Source organism: Bos indicus x Bos taurus, chromosome 19, assembly GCF_003369695.1.
Source record: "Bos indicus x Bos taurus breed Angus x Brahman F1 hybrid chromosome 19, Bos_hybrid_MaternalHap_v2.0, whole genome shotgun sequence".
Classification (NCBI taxonomy): domain Eukaryota; kingdom Metazoa; phylum Chordata; class Mammalia; order Artiodactyla; family Bovidae; genus Bos; species Bos indicus x Bos taurus.
In genome coordinates, this window is record NC_040094.1 from 10190568 (window position 1) to 10207990 (window position 17423).

General features: G+C 50.2%; 1 pseudogene; it reads left to right on the forward strand.

The window, feature by feature from the left end:
* The first annotated feature begins 251 nt into the window (after positions 1 to 251).
* LOC113877466 lies at positions 252 to 17343 on the forward strand (annotated as a pseudogene).
* The last annotated feature ends 80 nt before the right edge of the window (positions 17344 to 17423 follow it).

The window sequence follows — 17423 nt, forward strand, 5'->3', positions numbered from 1 at the left end:
GGGCCCTCCTCTCCTGCCCCAGGCCCTGCCCTTGGGAGTTTCCTGACTGATGGAGGAGGCGAGGCACAACTCTCACATGAGGTCAGGGCAGAAGCGAGGAGAAGGAAGGTGCAGTGGCCCTCAGTTGACCCTCACCCCTAGCCTGGACCTGCACATCTCTAGTTCTCACCAGGACTGCTCCTGCCTCCTAAATATCCCTGCCCATTGCTGATATTGCCAGCTGATCAGAGAGGTCAGGCAGCTGGGGTGGCATGGTGGGCTCCCAAGCCAGCTCGCCAAGGCCCCGCAGTGAGTTTTTCCTGGTTTCACTAAAAACAGAACATTCAGAGCTGCCTCTCTCAGGGGAGTCCTCGGCTCTAGAGCACACATGTATACACAGGCACACACATGCACACCCCAGCTTGCCCCAGCCTCAAGCACAGCCTGCAGCTGCAGCCACAGTCCCTCAGGCCCCCGGCAGACCTCAGTGTTCCTGTTATAATAACAGAGCCAAGGGCCTCATTCCCAGGAATCCCTGGAACCAGGTCCTGAGTCCTGGCCACCACAGTGTCTCCTCGGGGGTCGTTGGAGCTGAGCAGATAAAGAGCTCCAATCAGACCTGTGGCCAGCAGTTCTACCAAGCCTGGCAGATGGTTCCTGTGAAAGTGGTTGTAGAATCTCGAGGTTTCAAGAGGGCCAGAGGAGGGCAGGAAGAAAGGATCTTGGGAGTCTCAGCTGAAAGATGCCAGGATGGGAAGGCTACCTCATGGTTAAGGATCTGGGGGTCAGCCTGGCAGGGCCAGGCCTGCAACAGCATCTACTGCCCCAGGGCTGGCCTGGCCCAGGAGCCACAACACCCCTGACCCGAGTCACCAGGTCTTAATAGATACACAGCACAAATCCACCCCTGACCCGAGAGCTGTGACAGGCGAGGTCACAGATGTGTCCCTTCCACAAATACTTGTTCAGGACCTGCCAGGCAGTGGGTTAGGTGCTGAGGCTACAATGAGCAACACAAGAGGCATGTGTCTTCTCTGTGTGCCTGCCTCTCACAGATCTAATCAGATTCAAGCACTGAAATACAAGTATAGTCACAACGATGCTAAGCTCTAGGAAAGGAGCTGTAAGAGCTAGGATGAGGAAGACCCGGCTGCCCAAGTCATGGCCAGTGGGTGGGGACTGGAAGGTCAGCAGGAATCACCAGGCACAAAGGGAAAGGGGCCTTTGTGTTGAGACCCGTCGTGGCAGGAGACCTGTCTCTGGAGCTGAAGTCAGGGGTGTGGGAGGAGTAGTTAGAGGACAGAGGAACAAAGAGATGAGATGGGGCTCTGGAGAGGAGAGGTGGCAGAAGCCAGACTGCGTAAGTCCAGGGAGAGCCCGTCTCCTTAGAAGACACTGCGTGGAGGGCCAGGAGGTGTCCCAGAGGGGCCAGCATGCTGGGACCAGTGGGGTGAAGTCCCTCGTGGCCTCATATGGCCATGGTCACCAGGGAGGGATGGAGGGAATGCAGGTGGGGATCTGGCTGGTCTGGGCCACAGTCCCCAGACATTCCTGACCCTTCCTACAGCCCCCTTATTCCTAGTGTCCAGGCAGTCTCATCCCCTGTCACCCTGTTAGGTAGTTAGAATAGGAAACAGAAGTCCAGAATAGCGGTGGCTAGGAAGGAAAAAGCCCGCAAAAATAAAACAAAGGAAGGTCAGGGACCGGAGAACAGGTAGAACAAACAGCACTCCTGGCTAGCCCAATTTACATACTGCAGGCCCGGGGGGAGAAAAAAAAAACATATAAAAAGAGGAGCCAAAGGGCCGGGGGTCTCTCTCTCCCTCTCCCACGCGCCAGTGCGCTCCCCCACTCTCCTCTCTTTGAGTCTTTGCAGGGGATGGATTTTCCTGCTATTTTCTTAATAAAATAGAGCTGTAACATGGAGCTGTAACACTCATCTGTCCAAGAGCTGTAACACGGTCTGTCTGAGACCTGAGAGCTATAACATGGTGCATCCTAGAGCTATGACACGCCGAGTTCTCTAACATCCGTCGCTTCAAATTTTTGTTCGGACAAGACAGAACCGAGGAAAATACACTCGCCTGACAACCCCAAGTGATCTTTTTGATGAGTCTCACTACAAATCTTTTTCTCATGTGGCTCCATCTTGGACCCTCATTTTGCTCATTTTTCTTACCCAAGAAGAGCTCTCCCACATGACTCCCTAACCCCTGAGGTCCAGCTGTTACCGAGTCACGCTTGCTCTGCTTGCCGCAGGGTAAGCCAATAAGTCTGGGAGATGAGGTGTTGAGGGAAGGAATATGACTTTGTTCAGAGAGCTGGCTGACCAAGAAGATGGCAGACTAATGTCTCAAAACAATCAGCTTGTGGGTACCTGGATGCCAGGTTCTTTTATGGATCAGAGGTGGGGGGGCGGTGAGGAAACAAAGTGAAAAGACCATTTAATTCTTGCAAATATTTCCTAGACTAGCAAACCTCAGGCAGGGGGATGTGTTAGTTTCACTGCCTTATAGCCATTTCATGGGTGGTGTGAAATGGAATATCTCCTGTCATGTCAATAAACAAAAATGCCATCAGTTCAGTTCAGTCACTCAGTCGTGTCCGACTCTTCGCGACCCCATGAATCCCAGCACGCCAGGCCTCCCTGTCCATCACCAACTCCCGGAGTTCACTCAGACTCACATCCATCGAGTCAGTGATGCCATCCAGCCATCTCATCCTCTGTCGTCCCCTTCTCCTCCTGCCCCCAATCCCTCCCACCATCAGAGTCTTTTCCAATGAGTCAACTCTTCGCATGAGGTGGCCAAAGTACTGGAGTTTCAGCTTCAGCATCATTCCTTCCAAAGAAATCCCAGGGCTGATCTCCTTCAGAATGGACTGGTTGGATCTCCTTGCAGTCCAAGGGACTCTCAAGAGTCTTCTCCAACACCACAGTTCAAAAGCATCCAGTCTTCAGTGCTCAGCTTTCTTCACAGTCCAACTCTCACATCCATACATGACCACAGGAAAAACCATAGCCTTGACTAGAACGAACCTTTGTTGTCAAAGTAATGTCTCTGCTTTTGAATATGCTATCTAGGTTGGTCATAACTTTCCTTCCAAGGAGTAAGCGTCTTTTAATTTCATGGCTGCAGTCACCATCTGCAGTGATTTTGGAGCCCCCCAAAATAAAGTCTGACACTGTTTCCACTGTTTCCCCATCTATTTCCCATGAAGTGGTGGGACCGGATGCCATGATCTTTATTTTCTGAATGTTGAGCTTTAAGCCAACTTTTTCACTCTCAACTTTCACTTTCATCAAGAGGCTTTTGAGTTCCTCTTCACTTTCTGCCATAAGGGTGGTGTCATCTGCATATCTGAGGTTATTAATATTTCTCCCGACAATCTTGATTCCAGTTTGTGTTTCTTCCAGTCCAGCATTTCTCATGATGTACTCTGCATATAAGTTAAATAAACAGGGTGACAATATACAGCCTTGACGAACTCCTTTTCCTATTTGGAACCAGTCTGTTGTTCCATGTCCAGTTCTAACTGTTGCTTCTTGACCTGCATACAAATTTCTCAAGAGCTATCTGCAATTCTAGCCCCCCAGAAGTGAATTTATGAGCTGGTAAGCAGCAGATAAGTGGAGCTATTTCCCACACAGAGAACTCACAAAGAATGTCACAGTCCTTCACAGGTGGGCAGGGTCAGGCTATCTGGCTGTGAGCCAAACAAAGGCACCCTAGCCCAAGGGTCAGGCGAAGGGGGGCAGGGGCAGGGCTCCCTGAGGCAGGCCATTATGTATGTCTCTAATAAGAAAAGTGGCAAAATAAAAGTTAAAATCACAGAAAAAGATTTAATACAGAGTCAAAATTAACCCACCTGGGTTATATAGCCAGGCCCTGAGCCTGTGAGGAACCTGGTCCATTCCCAGCAATGGGTTCTGGACTCCGCATATAGAGGGAGGAGCTCATACGTGCCTCACAGGGAGCCAAGCTTCCCAAACAGTCCACCCAGGGGAGTGTCCCACCCTGGCCCCCAAGCTCAGTGGACCACCCATTCTCATATCTCTCGGGCAGCACAGCTCCTGGCCTCTCGGCCTTGCACCAGAGATAGTCACGGGGCCCACCTAGTGCCCACCCAAAGGCTCCAAGTCACCACCCTGTGGCCCCCAACCCCCTGCGCCACTTCACCTAACTGGCCTAAATGGGGTCAAGACCCTGGGAGCTTCAAATGGTCACCTGGAGAAGGTGGAAATCCTATCTGGTGGGGAAAGGGACATGTCCTCCTTTCCAGGGTGGAAGAGGGTGTGTGAATTCATGGAGTTGAGCCAGGACAGGACAGGACACGGTTTACTTACGTTCCAAACACTGTTTACAAACATTCCAAACACTGACAGGCCCAGGGCACTGGGTCCACAGCTGCAAACAGGGTAGGGGCTGGGGTCGCTATGGCCAGTCCAAGAGGGGACAGCATGCCTTCAGCACAACCAATCGTGTGGGGCAATGCCATGGTGGTAGAGAGCTTCCCTTCCATCCCTCCTCTGTCCGTTTGTCCTGACTGCTCAGCTGGGGCTCTGCTCAGTGGTGTGCTTCCTCCCTCCAGCCCCCCTTCCTCCTCTGCTGGGCAGCATCAAGCAGCACCTTCTCAGTGGCTCGGCCAGCCCCACGGACCTCCTGTCCTTCTTCAAACAACCGGTAGCAGCCACCAGGACAGTCGTTCATGTGGCCTTGGGGCTGCTGGAAGAAAAGTTACAACTCCAGGCATCCAGATCCTTCACTGTCATGGGTACTGTGGAGTGGAAGAAAGCCAGATGGCGGGGAAAGGTGTGGGGTGCAGGATGCACTCCTTGGGGTGTCGGAAGGGGAGAGAGGAAAGGGATGGGAGGTATGGAACAGACCTGCTCAAGAAGAAGCTGGAACCCTGCCCACCACCCCACCCGGAGATGTGCTAATGAACCCCAGCTGCGGCTGCTGTCCCAGGCCAGTGACTGCGCTCCCCAGGAAGAAGCTGAGAAGTGCGGCAACCAATATCGCACCATCACTGGGAGATGCAACAACGAGTGGGTGCTGGAGTGGCACTTGACCTGGGAGGGGGTCAGATCCGCCCGCCGCTCCTTCCCAACCCTACTGACCCCAACCCACCCCCTGCTGCAGGAGGAGACCCTGGCTGGGGGTCTCCAACCAGCCCCTGGCGTGCTGGCTGCCAGCTGAGAACGAGAACAGGCTGTCTCTCCCCTTCGGCTGGACCCCAGCAAGATGGGCAACAGCTTGCTCCTCCCCATTGTGAGTCAGGACTGAGGGGCTGGAGGATACTTCATCTCTTCTAAACATGGAGAACAGAAGCACAGACAGAGTCGGCCAGACAGGGCTTGAACCAGGCTCTCCCATGGGCTGGCGGATAACTCTGGGCAAGGACTCCAGCTGAGTCAGTTTCCTCAGCTGTAAAACCCACTCCAGATTTCTGTTATGACTATTAAAGCCCTTGATACAAACATCATTATAGGATGTGATATATTAGCACTTGTGTTTCCCTGGTGGCCTAGACAGTAAAGAATCTACCTGCAATGCAGGAGACCCGAGTTTGATCTCTGGCTCGGGAAGATATTAGTAGTAGCCATTATAGTACTGTTTTTTCTGAAAGAATTCATGTCAAAGTACCTTCAAGAGCAATACAGCTTAATGTAGCTCTATGTATTGACCTATTTCTCATTTAACAATTTATCAATTTTCTATTCATATGTCAATATCACAATCTATCATCTATCCATCATCATCATCTATTTATCAATTTTTCTTCCATTGCTCATTCCATCTATCCAATTCTCTATCATCCATCACCTAGCAACCAATCCTTACATCTCTCAATCAGTCCTATTATCTAATTATCCACTAGTCTGTATAAATCAATCTATCATTTATCTCTCTGGAGGAGCTGGTGGGGTCTGAGTCAGCCAATCTGGTCTGTTCCCCTTTCTTTCCTCCTGGAATCCTCAGAAGCCAGGCTGGAGAGCATCTCTGTAGGAATGACAGCCACATAGGAAGTGGGACAAAGCAGGAAAGGGGAGGGGAGGGTGGGAGAGGAGGAGAGACTGTGTTAACTCCAGCGGGGGCAACCTGTCGCCCTCTGAGTCCTGGGTTGGCTCTGACATGTGTGGGGTCACAGCCCCACACTGATTGCTCTCCCACCAGGTCCAGGCTGTCTCCAACCATATCATGCACTTCTGCAGTGAGAGGCTGACCTCCGACCACAGCCAGTCCCTTAAGTTCATGCAGTGTGGCCAGTTCATTGACTGTGACTTGGACTTCGCCCCTGAGTCCCCAGCCAGAGTAGCCTTCACTGAGGGTGTCGACTGTGAGAGCACCTGTGTCCACCTGCCCTCCTGCTTCCCCACCAAGGTACTGTGGTCTCCCAGGCTCCATCCCTGGCCAAGAGCTGGGGCTGGGCATCTGGAAGCCTAGAGCACCTGCCTTAGGGAGCTGCCTGAGATGCTGGAGTCTCAGACAATAACAAGATGCACAGTCTGACACATACACCTAGTTCTGTATGTGTTTGAGGGGTGAGGGTAGGGCAACCTGCCCGGAGGTTCAGTGCAGGTTTCACGAAACGGGAAGCAATTGAGACTGGCGTCGAGCTGTGGGTGGCATTCCGACAGGGGAAGCCTCCGGGCTGCTGCTTTGGAAGCCTTTAAAGTCTCTTAGCACTTGTCCTTCCCTCCCTCTGGGGTGGGCCAAGGCCCCTGCAGTTCCAGCAAATTCCTGGGTCCAGTTGGGAGGACAGGGCTCTGCTTCATGCTGAGAGCAAGGATGCTGTGGGACACTAGGGAAGAAATGATGGACTCCAAGGAGCAAAGCCTCTGCTGGGCACTGAGCCACCACCCCACACACACGTACGCACATGTTCACTCACCCCTACTGTTCTCGCAATGTGTCATGTGAGGGCCCCTGGCTGGCTCCTTCCTCTGGCTTCTCTGGGGGGCCATCCCCTATCTTCCTAGTATACCGTTACTGGCTTCACTGCTGGCTCAGATGGTAAATAATCTGCCTGCAATGCAGGAGACCTGGGCTCAATCCTTGGATCGGGACGATCCCCTGGAAAAAGGCATGGTAACCCACTCCAGCATTCTTGCCTGGAGAATCCCATGGACAGAGGAGCCTGGCGAGCTACAGTCTATGGGATCACAGAGTCAGACTTGACTGAGCGACTAGCACTTCTGACTTTTAAATCCAACACAGCAAACACCACCTTAATTTAGAGTTACATTACTCTATGTGCAGGTCTGTGTTCAGTGAACTGCCAGCTTCCTGCAGCCTGTCTGGAGTTTTCTTGACCTTCACGACCTCCAAGGCACGCAGCACAGAAAGGGGCTGATGTCTGCTGAGCGGAGTAGAGTGAAAGCAGCACGAGCCTTCATGTCAGAGAACTAGTTTCCACTCCCTCCTCTCCCACGGAGTTGTCCTTCCTCTCTCTGAGTCTCAGTTTCCCTGTCTGTAACATCAGGATCTAAGGCCGCATCCATGTCTAACCTTTCATGACTCTGCAGCACCAACTGCTAAGGATGCTCAGATAACCTGATGAGCAGCCTGAGTCTGGATGAGTCAAGGAGGATTTCCTGGAATAAGAGAGTTTTTGCTTTTGTTTTCAATTGGAGTATAGCTGCTTTGCATGTTGTGTTAGTTTCTGCCGTAAAGCAACCTGAATCATCTATATGTACACATATGCCCTTTCCCTCCTGAGCCCTCATCCCACTCCTGTAGGTGTCATGGAGGCTGGAGCTGAGCTCCTGTGCTATATGTAGAGCAGCTAAGAAGGGAGTTTTGAGCAAGGCTCTGAAGCACGTGGGGGATGATCTGGAGCGGTGAGCTTGCTCATGAAGGGCCCCTGTGTAAGTGACTCCTCTTCCACCTCAGACCCCGCCCAACGACCCAGGCATCACCAGTCAGCAAGACTGCATCTCCTTCTTCCACTTGGCACAAAAGCAAAAACAAAGTCCACGACCAGATCAATGGACTCACCTCCTTCGTGGACGCCAGCATGTTGTATGGCAATGAGGTCGCCCTCGTCATGTAGCTCCGCAACCAGACCAACTTCCTGGGGCTTCTCACACTCAGCACCCACTTCCAGGACAATGGCTGGGCCCTGCTGCCCATTGACAACCTGCACAATGACCCTGCCTCTTCGCTGAACCACTCGGCATGCATCCCTTGCTTCCTGGCACATCAGACTCGGGAGTGGACAGTCTTGTCTCCCTAGGAAAGAGCCAGTCCCAGGTTCCAGGAGGGGAAGCCCAGAGGGTACTCCGTAGGGGATACATGACTTCATACCTCAATATTAGGTACACAGATCTGTGCGTGGTTCCCAGAATCAGTATGTCGGAAGGAGTTCTTTTGCAAAACAAGTGTGTGTCCAGAGATCGTTGCTTGACTCTCTGTACCATAAGGGCCTCATCCCCTACACAGTCCATCTGGAGTGGTGCTGATTGTTTCAAAAGCCCACCTCATATTGATCCAGCGTCCATCTCTTGCTCTTCACTGAGTTTCTAGACCCCCAGAGAAGAAGCTCTCTCTCTTTCACACAGTAATAGCCTCTTTAATTACCTGAAAGCAGCTTTCACTTCCACCTAATACTGTTTCTACTGTAGGTTAAATTTCCTTAGAAGCCAGTTTCCTCCCTGCACTAGGGAGGTACCTTCTTTGGTACCTTCTTCCAGATACATAATCCAAAATTTCCTGGGGGTCTTTCCCCGTCCTCCGCTCTCTATCATCATGATGGCCATCACTTCTGCTTATTTAAGATATTTGAATGTGCCATCTCTCATCCTTATAGCAGCCCTGAAAAGGCAGCATTAGCATCACCCTCGTTTTGCAGACGAGAAGCTCAGCAAAGATAACTAATGCACCCCAGAGCAGAGTGTCCAATGGCAGAGTCCACATGGGGACTGGAGTCAGTGCAGTGGCCAGGTCTGGGCTCTTTCCACTCTGCACTACCACCTCCTTCATAGGGAGTTGGCTCCAGCCCCCTTTCTAAGGACTGTATGTTTCTTTGTTCCTGTTAAGAGCAGCAGGCTCCTTGCTCTGCTTAAGAGTAGATTGATTAAGACCACACACAAGGGCTTAGCTCAAAAACAGCAAATGACCGTGTGTAAGGCCACCTTCAGTACAGCACTTTCCTTCCTGGCCTCGAGGAGAAGGTCTGGCTACAGAAACAGGCTCTGCCCAACTCTCCTTCTTTCTCCTTCCCTGGGGCTCCCTGGGAAGAACAGTATGATACCAAGCCCAAAGCTAAGAAGAAGTCCAGCCCCCAGGAGAGACCCTGCAGAGGGATGCAACTCACTGGACAGGTTGACTCAGTCTCAAAGGCAAGGCTTGTAGAATCACCCAGGATCCCCACCAGCCGTGGCTCTGATCATCCTGCCAAGCAGGATCATCAGGCAAAGGTTTTTCTGCCCCAAACTGGCAGCTGCCCCATGCTTGCCCACGGTACACAAACCCCTTCTAGAAACATAGGGAGCTGAGACTTAGGCACTGCTGTCCTCCCCCTCCGGGCTGTTGTGTGGGTCAGTGGAGCCTCGAAGCACAACTGAGGAGATGGAGGTCCGGTGGGGGCCAGGAATTTGGCGCAGGTCACTAAGTCTCACTGCCTCTTTCTAGTCCCCAGACTTAGTGTCTGGGGACTAGAAAGACATTTCTCTGGGAAGGACTGTGGTGACTCTGAACTTGGGATTTTCAAGGTGATACCCAGTCAACTGAAACCCCAAAACTGGCAGTCATGCACACTCGGCTGGTGACTGAGCTGAGATGCCTGAATCCCTGGTGGACCGGAGACAAGCTGTGCAAGGAGGCTCGGAAGATCGTGGGGGCCATGGTCCAGGTAGGAGGCCCTGGGCCCCAGCATCCCTTAGGAGCCATGAGAAGGCACAAACCAGATAGATGTGCCTCAAGTCAACTAGGTCTGGGTGATTGGGGGTGTTCCTGAGCTACGACCTGTACCCTCAACTCTGCCACTAACTTGCTCTGTGACCCTGTTCATGTCACCCAACCCCTCTGGGCGTCAGTATCGCTCATCAGACAATGGGAAATTAACACTGTCACAATTAACATAATGCCAAGAAAGAATCAGTGTGTCTGAGCAGCCCTTCAGAAAAGCAAAAAAATCTGTCCAAAGACAATGGAGTAGGTGGGCAGCCACTAAAGTAACGTTCCTCCTCCATATTTTCTTTCAGATCTTCACCTACCAGGACTTTCTGACCCTGTTTCTGGGAGAGAACAGGTCCAGGAAAGCCCTGGGGCCCTCCCAGGCGTACCATGCCAGTGTCTTCACCCTGGCCTTCCACTGCAGCCACACCACGCTCCAGCCCTTCATGTTCCACCTGGACAGCCAGTACCAGGCCTCAGCACCCAACTCCCGAGTCCCACTCAGCTCTGCCTTCTTTGCCAGCTGGCAGATCGTGTATGATGGTGACCAGGTTCCCCAGGGGCAGGTGGGAGTAGGGGTGGAGCCCAGCTTAGTGCCAGGAGGCCAGGCCTCTGCTGATCGTCCCCCCCAGGACTGTGAAAATAAAGCAGGTGTCACCAAGACCTTCAGTCACGAGTCTGCCACCCCCTCCGGGATTAGAGGATTTCTAAAAGGGGAGGAGATGGGTGGCTGTGGTCCTGAAAGGAGCTTGCCTTCCACTTCTTCTCAAAGAAGTATGAGAGACTTCTTGCCCTGCCAGGTCCAGATTCCTATGTGTCCACCCAGGCCCCTGTTTCCTGATACAAACTTGATAGATGCAAATGACTGGCTTGTCCAGCTCTGAGCTAGCTTGGCATCATGTGATGGCTCTGGGGCTTCCAAGAGACTGGTCCAATCTGTGCTCATATTCCCTGCCACCCAGTGGCATTGACCCCATCCCTGGAGGCCTCATGGCCACCACCCCCACCAAGCTGAACCCTCAAGATTCTAGGTTAGCGATGAGCTCCAGGACTGGCTGTTTCAGCAAGTGAAAAGGACTGGGCTGGACCTGGCTGCCCAACATGCAGCGGCAGCTGGTACCACAGCCTTCCGGGTGAGGGGGCTGCCGGCCCCTCCTCCCAGGCTGCCCCAGAGCTGGGCTGCTGGTGATGGTGGTGGGAAGCAGGGTGGGTCAGGGAAGATCCCTGGTGCCTCCTTTCTGACTGGGACTGTCTACAGGATGTGCTGAGGCTGATGCAGTAAAGCATCCCCGGGACCTCCTTTTTGTTGTCCTGCCACATCTTCTCCATTCTCACCAGGGTCTCTAGCTTTAGGGACACAACAGGTTGGACACAGGAGCTGAACAAGCACATCAGGATTTTCCAAGTAGGAAAAACAAAAAACAAAAAAACACAGTAGCTTTAAAAGGCAGGGAAGAACTGCCCCTGCCCATCACCCTGGCAAGATCCAAGGAGGAAGTCCCAGGGATACAGAAACTGGATCTTGGCTCTGAGTGGGGAAGGGCAAAGAGCCTGAGAAGTAGAGAACCAGTGGAGTAAAAGTAAGCCTGCCTTAGTTGTTTGGTAAGGACACAAAAAGACTTTATCCCAGGAAAGAAGAAAACTTAGGCACTTTGCTAGGGTCTTTAATGGACATTAACTCTTCCAATCCTCCCAATGACCTTGAAAGCAGCTGTGAGAGCCATTTTTATAGATGAGGAAATAAATTCAGAGACATCTAGTAATTGGCCCAAGCCCACATAACTAGGAAGTAGTACAATTCGAATTAGGTTCAAAATTTCTCCTTTCTTCCTCCTGTTCAGTCCACCATGTTATTGTTGTTGTCCAGTCACCAAGTCTGTCTGACTCATTGCGACTCTATGGACTGCAGCATGTCCGGCTTCTCTGTCCTTCATCATCTCCCAGAGTTTGCTCAAATTCATGGCCATTGAGTCAGTGATGTCATCTAACCATCTCATCCTCTGCTTCCCCTTCTCCTTTTGCCTTCAATCTTTCCCAACTTCAGGGTCTTTTCCAATGAGTCAGCTCTTCACATCAGGTGGCCAAAGTATTGGAGTTTCAGCTTCAACATCAGTCCTTCCACTGAATATTCAGGGTTGAATTCCTTTAGAAGTGACTAGCTGGATCTCCTTGCAGTCCAAGGGACTCTCAAAAGTCTTCTCCAGCACCACAATTGCAAAGCATCATTTCTTCAGTGCTCAGCCTTCCTTATGGTTCAACTCTTGCATCCATACATGACTACTGGAAAAACCATAGCCTCGACTATAATGGACCTTTGTTGGCAAAGTGACGTCTCTGCTTTTTAATATGCTGTCTAGGTTTGTCATAGCTTTCCTTCTGAGAAGAAAGCATCTTTTAATTTCATGGCTGCAGTCACCATCTGCAGTGATTTTGGAGCCCAAGAAAATAAAGTCTGTCACTGTTTCCACTTTTCCCCCTTCTATTTGCTATGAAGTGATGGGACCAGATGCCATGATCTTAGTTTTTTGAATGTTGTGTTTTAAGCCAGCTTTTCTCTCTCCTCTTTCACCCTCATCAAGAGACTTTTTAGTTCCTCTTTACTTTCTGCCATAGGAGTGGTATCATCTGCACATATGAGGTTCTTGATGTTTCTCCCGGCAATCTTGATTCCAGCCGGTGATTCATCCAGACTGGCAGTTTGCAGGATATACTCTGCATATAAGTTAAATAAGCAAGTGACAATACACAGCCTTGTCATACTCCTTTCCCATTTTTGAGCCATGTCCAGTTCTAACTGTTGATTTTGACCTGCATAGAGATTTCTCAGGAGACAGGTAAGGTGGTCTGGTAGTCCCATCTCTTTAAGAATTTTCCACAATTTGTTGTTATCTGCACAAAGGCTTTAACATAGTCAGTGAAGCAAAATTAGATGTTTTTCTAGAAACCCCTTGCTTTCTCTGTGATCCAACTAATGATGACAATTGGTCTCTGAATCCTCTGCCTTTTCTGAATGGAACTTGTTTATCTGGATGTTCTAAGTTTACATACTGCTGAAGCCGAGGGATTTTGAGCATAACCTTACTAGCATGTGAAATGAGTGCAATTGTATGGTAGTTTGAACATTCTTTGGCATTGCCCTTCTTGGGATTCTGTCCTATCCTGTGGCCACTGCTGAGTTTTCCAAATTTGCTGTCTTATTAAGTGTAACACTTTAACATCATCATCTTTTAGGATTTTAAATAGCTCAACTGGAATTTCATCACCTACACTAGCTTTATTCATAGTAACGCTTCCTAAAGCCCACTGAACCTCACACTCCAGGATGTCTGGCTTTAGGTGAGTGACCACAGCATCATGATTTTCTGATCATTAAGAACTTTTTTTGTATAGTTCCTCTGTGTATTCTTGCCGCCTCTTCTTAATCTCTCCTGCTTCTGTTAGGTTCTTACCATTTCTGTCCTTTATTGTGCTCATCCTTGAATGAAATGTTCCCTTGGTATCTCCAGTTTTCTTGAAGAGATCTCTAGTCTTTCTCATTCTATTATTTTCCTCTATTTCTTTGCATTGCTCATTTAAGAAGGCCTCCTTATCTCTCCTTGCTATTCTTTGGAACTGCATTCAGTTGGGTATGTCTTTCCCTTTCTCCCTTGCCTTTCACTTCTCTTTTTTTCTCAGCTATTTGTAAAGCCTCCTCAGACAACTAACTTTTGCCTTCTTGAATTTTTCTGTGAGATGGTTTTGGTCATGTCTTCTGTACAATGTTACAAACCTCCATCCGTAGTTCTTCAGGCATTCTGTCTACCAGATCTTATGCCTTGAATCTGTTTATTATTTCCACTATACAATCATAGGGGATTTTATTTAGGTCATATCTGAATGGCCTAGTGGTTTTCCCTACTTTCTTCAATTTAAGCCTGAATTTTGCAAGAAGGAGTTCATGATCTGGGCCACAGTCTGCTCCAGATCTTGTTTTTGCTGACTGCATCAAGTTTCTCTGACTGCAAAGAATATAATCAGTCTGATTTTGGTGTTGACCATCAGTGATATCCGTGTGTAGAGCTGTCTCTCTTGTTGTTGGAGAAGGGTGTTTGTTATGCCCAGTGTGTTCTGTTGACTTAATGTTAGGGGAAGGCTTTGGCCAGAGCCTTGCTTCTCTCTCCCTCTCCCCATCTCCTAATTTCCTGCCTAAATGCAACCTGAAGCCCCATCTGCCTCTGCTAATCTTTGGCAGTATACAGTAAAGGGTGGGCAATTCCTAGTGCACCTAACACAGGACCAGGCAGGCACATAGCAGACTCTTAAGAACCTGTCTTTCCTTCCCTCCACTTTGGTGCTCTGACAGAGTGGTGGCGCCTCCTGCTGGAGATCTGAGATTGCTAGCTGCCCAAGTTAACCGCACAGCGAGTTCCTGTTCCCTTTAAGCTGTTTCATCCTAGCTCTTGCAGTCTCCACTAATCCCTCCCCAAGTCCAATACCAAATTTGGAGTTGGAAGGCCTGGTTTGAGCTCCATGGAATGGTGGGGGTGACCTTGGAAAAGTCACAGTTGCTCAAGCTCAGCAAATACCCATTGATAACATGAGGATTATAAAGCACTTCAGAAGTGTGAGGATCCTGAGGATATTCACAGAGCAGTGCCTATTAATGGGAAACATCATATGGTTTTCCTTTGTTCAGCTTGGGGATGGTGTTTCGGAGTTGTAATTCAGTGGACAGCGCTGGGCTGACGTCTCTTTGGGTCATAGCAAAGCTATCTCCTATCTTGATGGTCCCATCATATCATGTGATTTGGTCCTGGTGTGGGATCCTGATGGCTGAAAAATCAACATGGCTTATCTTTTTTGGTTTCTCAGTGGGTAAAAAATATTTTTTAATTAAAATTTTAATTTAAAACTTAATTTTAAATTATATTGATATAATTAATATATCATAAATTTACCCTATAAAGTATATAATTCAGTGATTTTAGTATAAACTTGTATATCATATGTAATATCAGAACATTTTCATCACTCACAAAAGAAACAGTAATAATAGTCACTCCCCATCCCCACCCCAATCCCTGACAATTAGTAACCTAGCTTTACATGTTTGCCTATTCTGGACCTTTCATATAAATGGAATTATGCAGCAGGCGGTCATCTTCTAAGCAGCTAAATTTTACCCATGCTCTTCATCCCTTGGTTTGTTCATTGACTTATTCAGTCATTCTACAAATCTGGGAGTCTTTATGTTCTGGATACTGTCTCACTTATGCCTAGTTAATGCCCTGATCGTATGGTGGTGGTGAGTGTTGGTTTACAACAGCTTCCTACATTAGGACATACTCCTCAGTGTACACATGAAACACAGCTGTCTGCTCAAATTGAAAACCAGAGAGCAGTGGTTCGGTCTTTGGAAAGTTCAAGGCCTCTTCTGCCAGCAGGGATTTTGTTCTGCCCAATATTGCCTGACCACACAGCTCTCCTGGGACAAATCAGGACAAATCGTGGTGAGCAGACGCCAACGGGAATCCGCAGGGGGAAGACGAAACTGCTCCTGCCCTTTGCCCTACAGGGTACAATGCTTGGAGGTGCTTCTGCAGGCTCTTTCAGCCTCAGAATCTGGCACAGCTTAGCCGGGTTCTGAAAAACGAGGGTCTGGCAAGGAAGTTCCTGGATCTGCACGGGACACCGGACAACTGCCATCTGAATCGGGGCCATCACAGAGCCTCTTTTGCCAGGGGCCCAAGTGGGGCCTCTTCTGGCTTGTCTTTTTGAGAACCGAAGTTTTGAGTTCCGAAGAGCCCAAGATGGAGACAGGTAAATGACCCTCCCCTAAAAGGACCAGCCCTGGAGGCAGGGCAGAAAGGCACTAGAATTTCAAGACTTGATGAGAGAATATTCTTTTTAGCTTCATCGATTCCAAGTTCATAGGATCTGAGACCAGGAGGCTGGGTCAGAGAGAGAGAGGCCACTTGCTTGAGCTCGAGGCACCTTTAACCCAGGAGACAAATGTCTCAGCCTGGCTCTTTCAGGCTTGAGGATCCCAGAAAACAAAGGCATAACAAGCTACTAATAAATCTGATTTCCCACCAACTTTGTGGTTTAAGACTTGACTCCTCATTTGGATTTGGCATTGACCTGGGTTCAAATCCAATCCTAGATACTTAAAATTACCGTGCACTTAAAACCAAGGCAATTTATCTGACTGCTGAACACGTTTCTTCCTTTATAAGATGGGAACCATATCTATTTTGCAGGGATTTTGGAGAATTGAATGAAATAATGTTGCCCTGTGGTTAAACTCCCTCACACACAGCAGGCGCTCACTCCTGTTCATCCCCCACAACCTTCACCCATGTCTCTCCACTGTCCTGGTAGGTTCTGGGGGCAGAATTGAGGTGTTTTCACTGAGAGACAGCACGTGGCCCTGAGCCACAACTCCTTGTCTCGAACTGTGACAACCCTGGTATCACCACCGATCCAAGGGGCATCTTCAGGGCCAGCTCTGCCCCCAGGGCTTTGTGCCCTGCTCCTACATCCCCGGCCTGAATGTATCTGCCTGGAGAGGCAGATGAGGCCTCCCCAGGTAAGGGGGTCTCCTCCAACAGCCGGAGCTGGCTCAGAACTTCACATCCGTCCCTGGACTCGGCTGTCCTTTCAGGCCTCTAAGCAGGAAACACAGAACTCGTCTCGAGGGACAGGACATGCTTTCCCAGTGGCTCCCCAGTATGCTAGCCTCTGGGTCGACAGCTACTCCCAGGGCCCAGGGCTTTGGGGGGCAATTAGGAAGCATCCACCTAGCCTCGGCCGAGTCGTCAACACCCTAAAAGAGCTCTGCTTCTGGACATCCAGCAAGTCCCTCACTTGTCTGCTTGTGCTGCTTCCGCAGGAGTCCAGCCCAGGCCTCTGACCTCGGAGACCAGGAAACCTGGGGAAGACCACAAGGCTACCTTCTCGCCTGGAGCAACCGTTTCCTGCTCATGCTTTTGCCGGCTATGGCTGGCTCTCTGGCTGGGAGTGGTGGCCGGGGCACCCGGCAGCGATGAACCCTTCCACCAAGCAACCCTCTCACATGTCAGGTCACATATCAGCGCTGCGTACAAGGGCTCAAGAGCCAAGCAAGGGGTTCTGGGAGGCCCAGGCGAGAAGGAGGGTTTCCAGCCATTTTTGTCCACTTCCCAGCCTGTTCCTGACCCCTGCCTAATGGGAGGCCAGAGTCCCAGCCTCCAGCCACCCCACGATCTTCCTATGAAGCCTGCAGGGTGGGCAGCACTTGCTGCTTCTCCTAAGAAAGCACCACTGAGGGCAAAAGCTGTTTCTGCTTTGGGCTGGGGATGGGGCGGCGTGGAACTTGTCGTACACTTCACTCCAGATGTTTCAGAGGAATGCTGCTAAGACCCAGCTGGCACTAACCTTGAAGACCCTCCTAGGGGCTGAGTTTGGAGAATCCAAAGAACCTCTGGAGTAGGAAAAGGCAGGGAAGGGCGGCAGTGTTAGGGGCCCCGACATTAAGGAGAATACCTTGGCCATACCAGAGACTTGAGCAGAAAACAAGCCGACAGA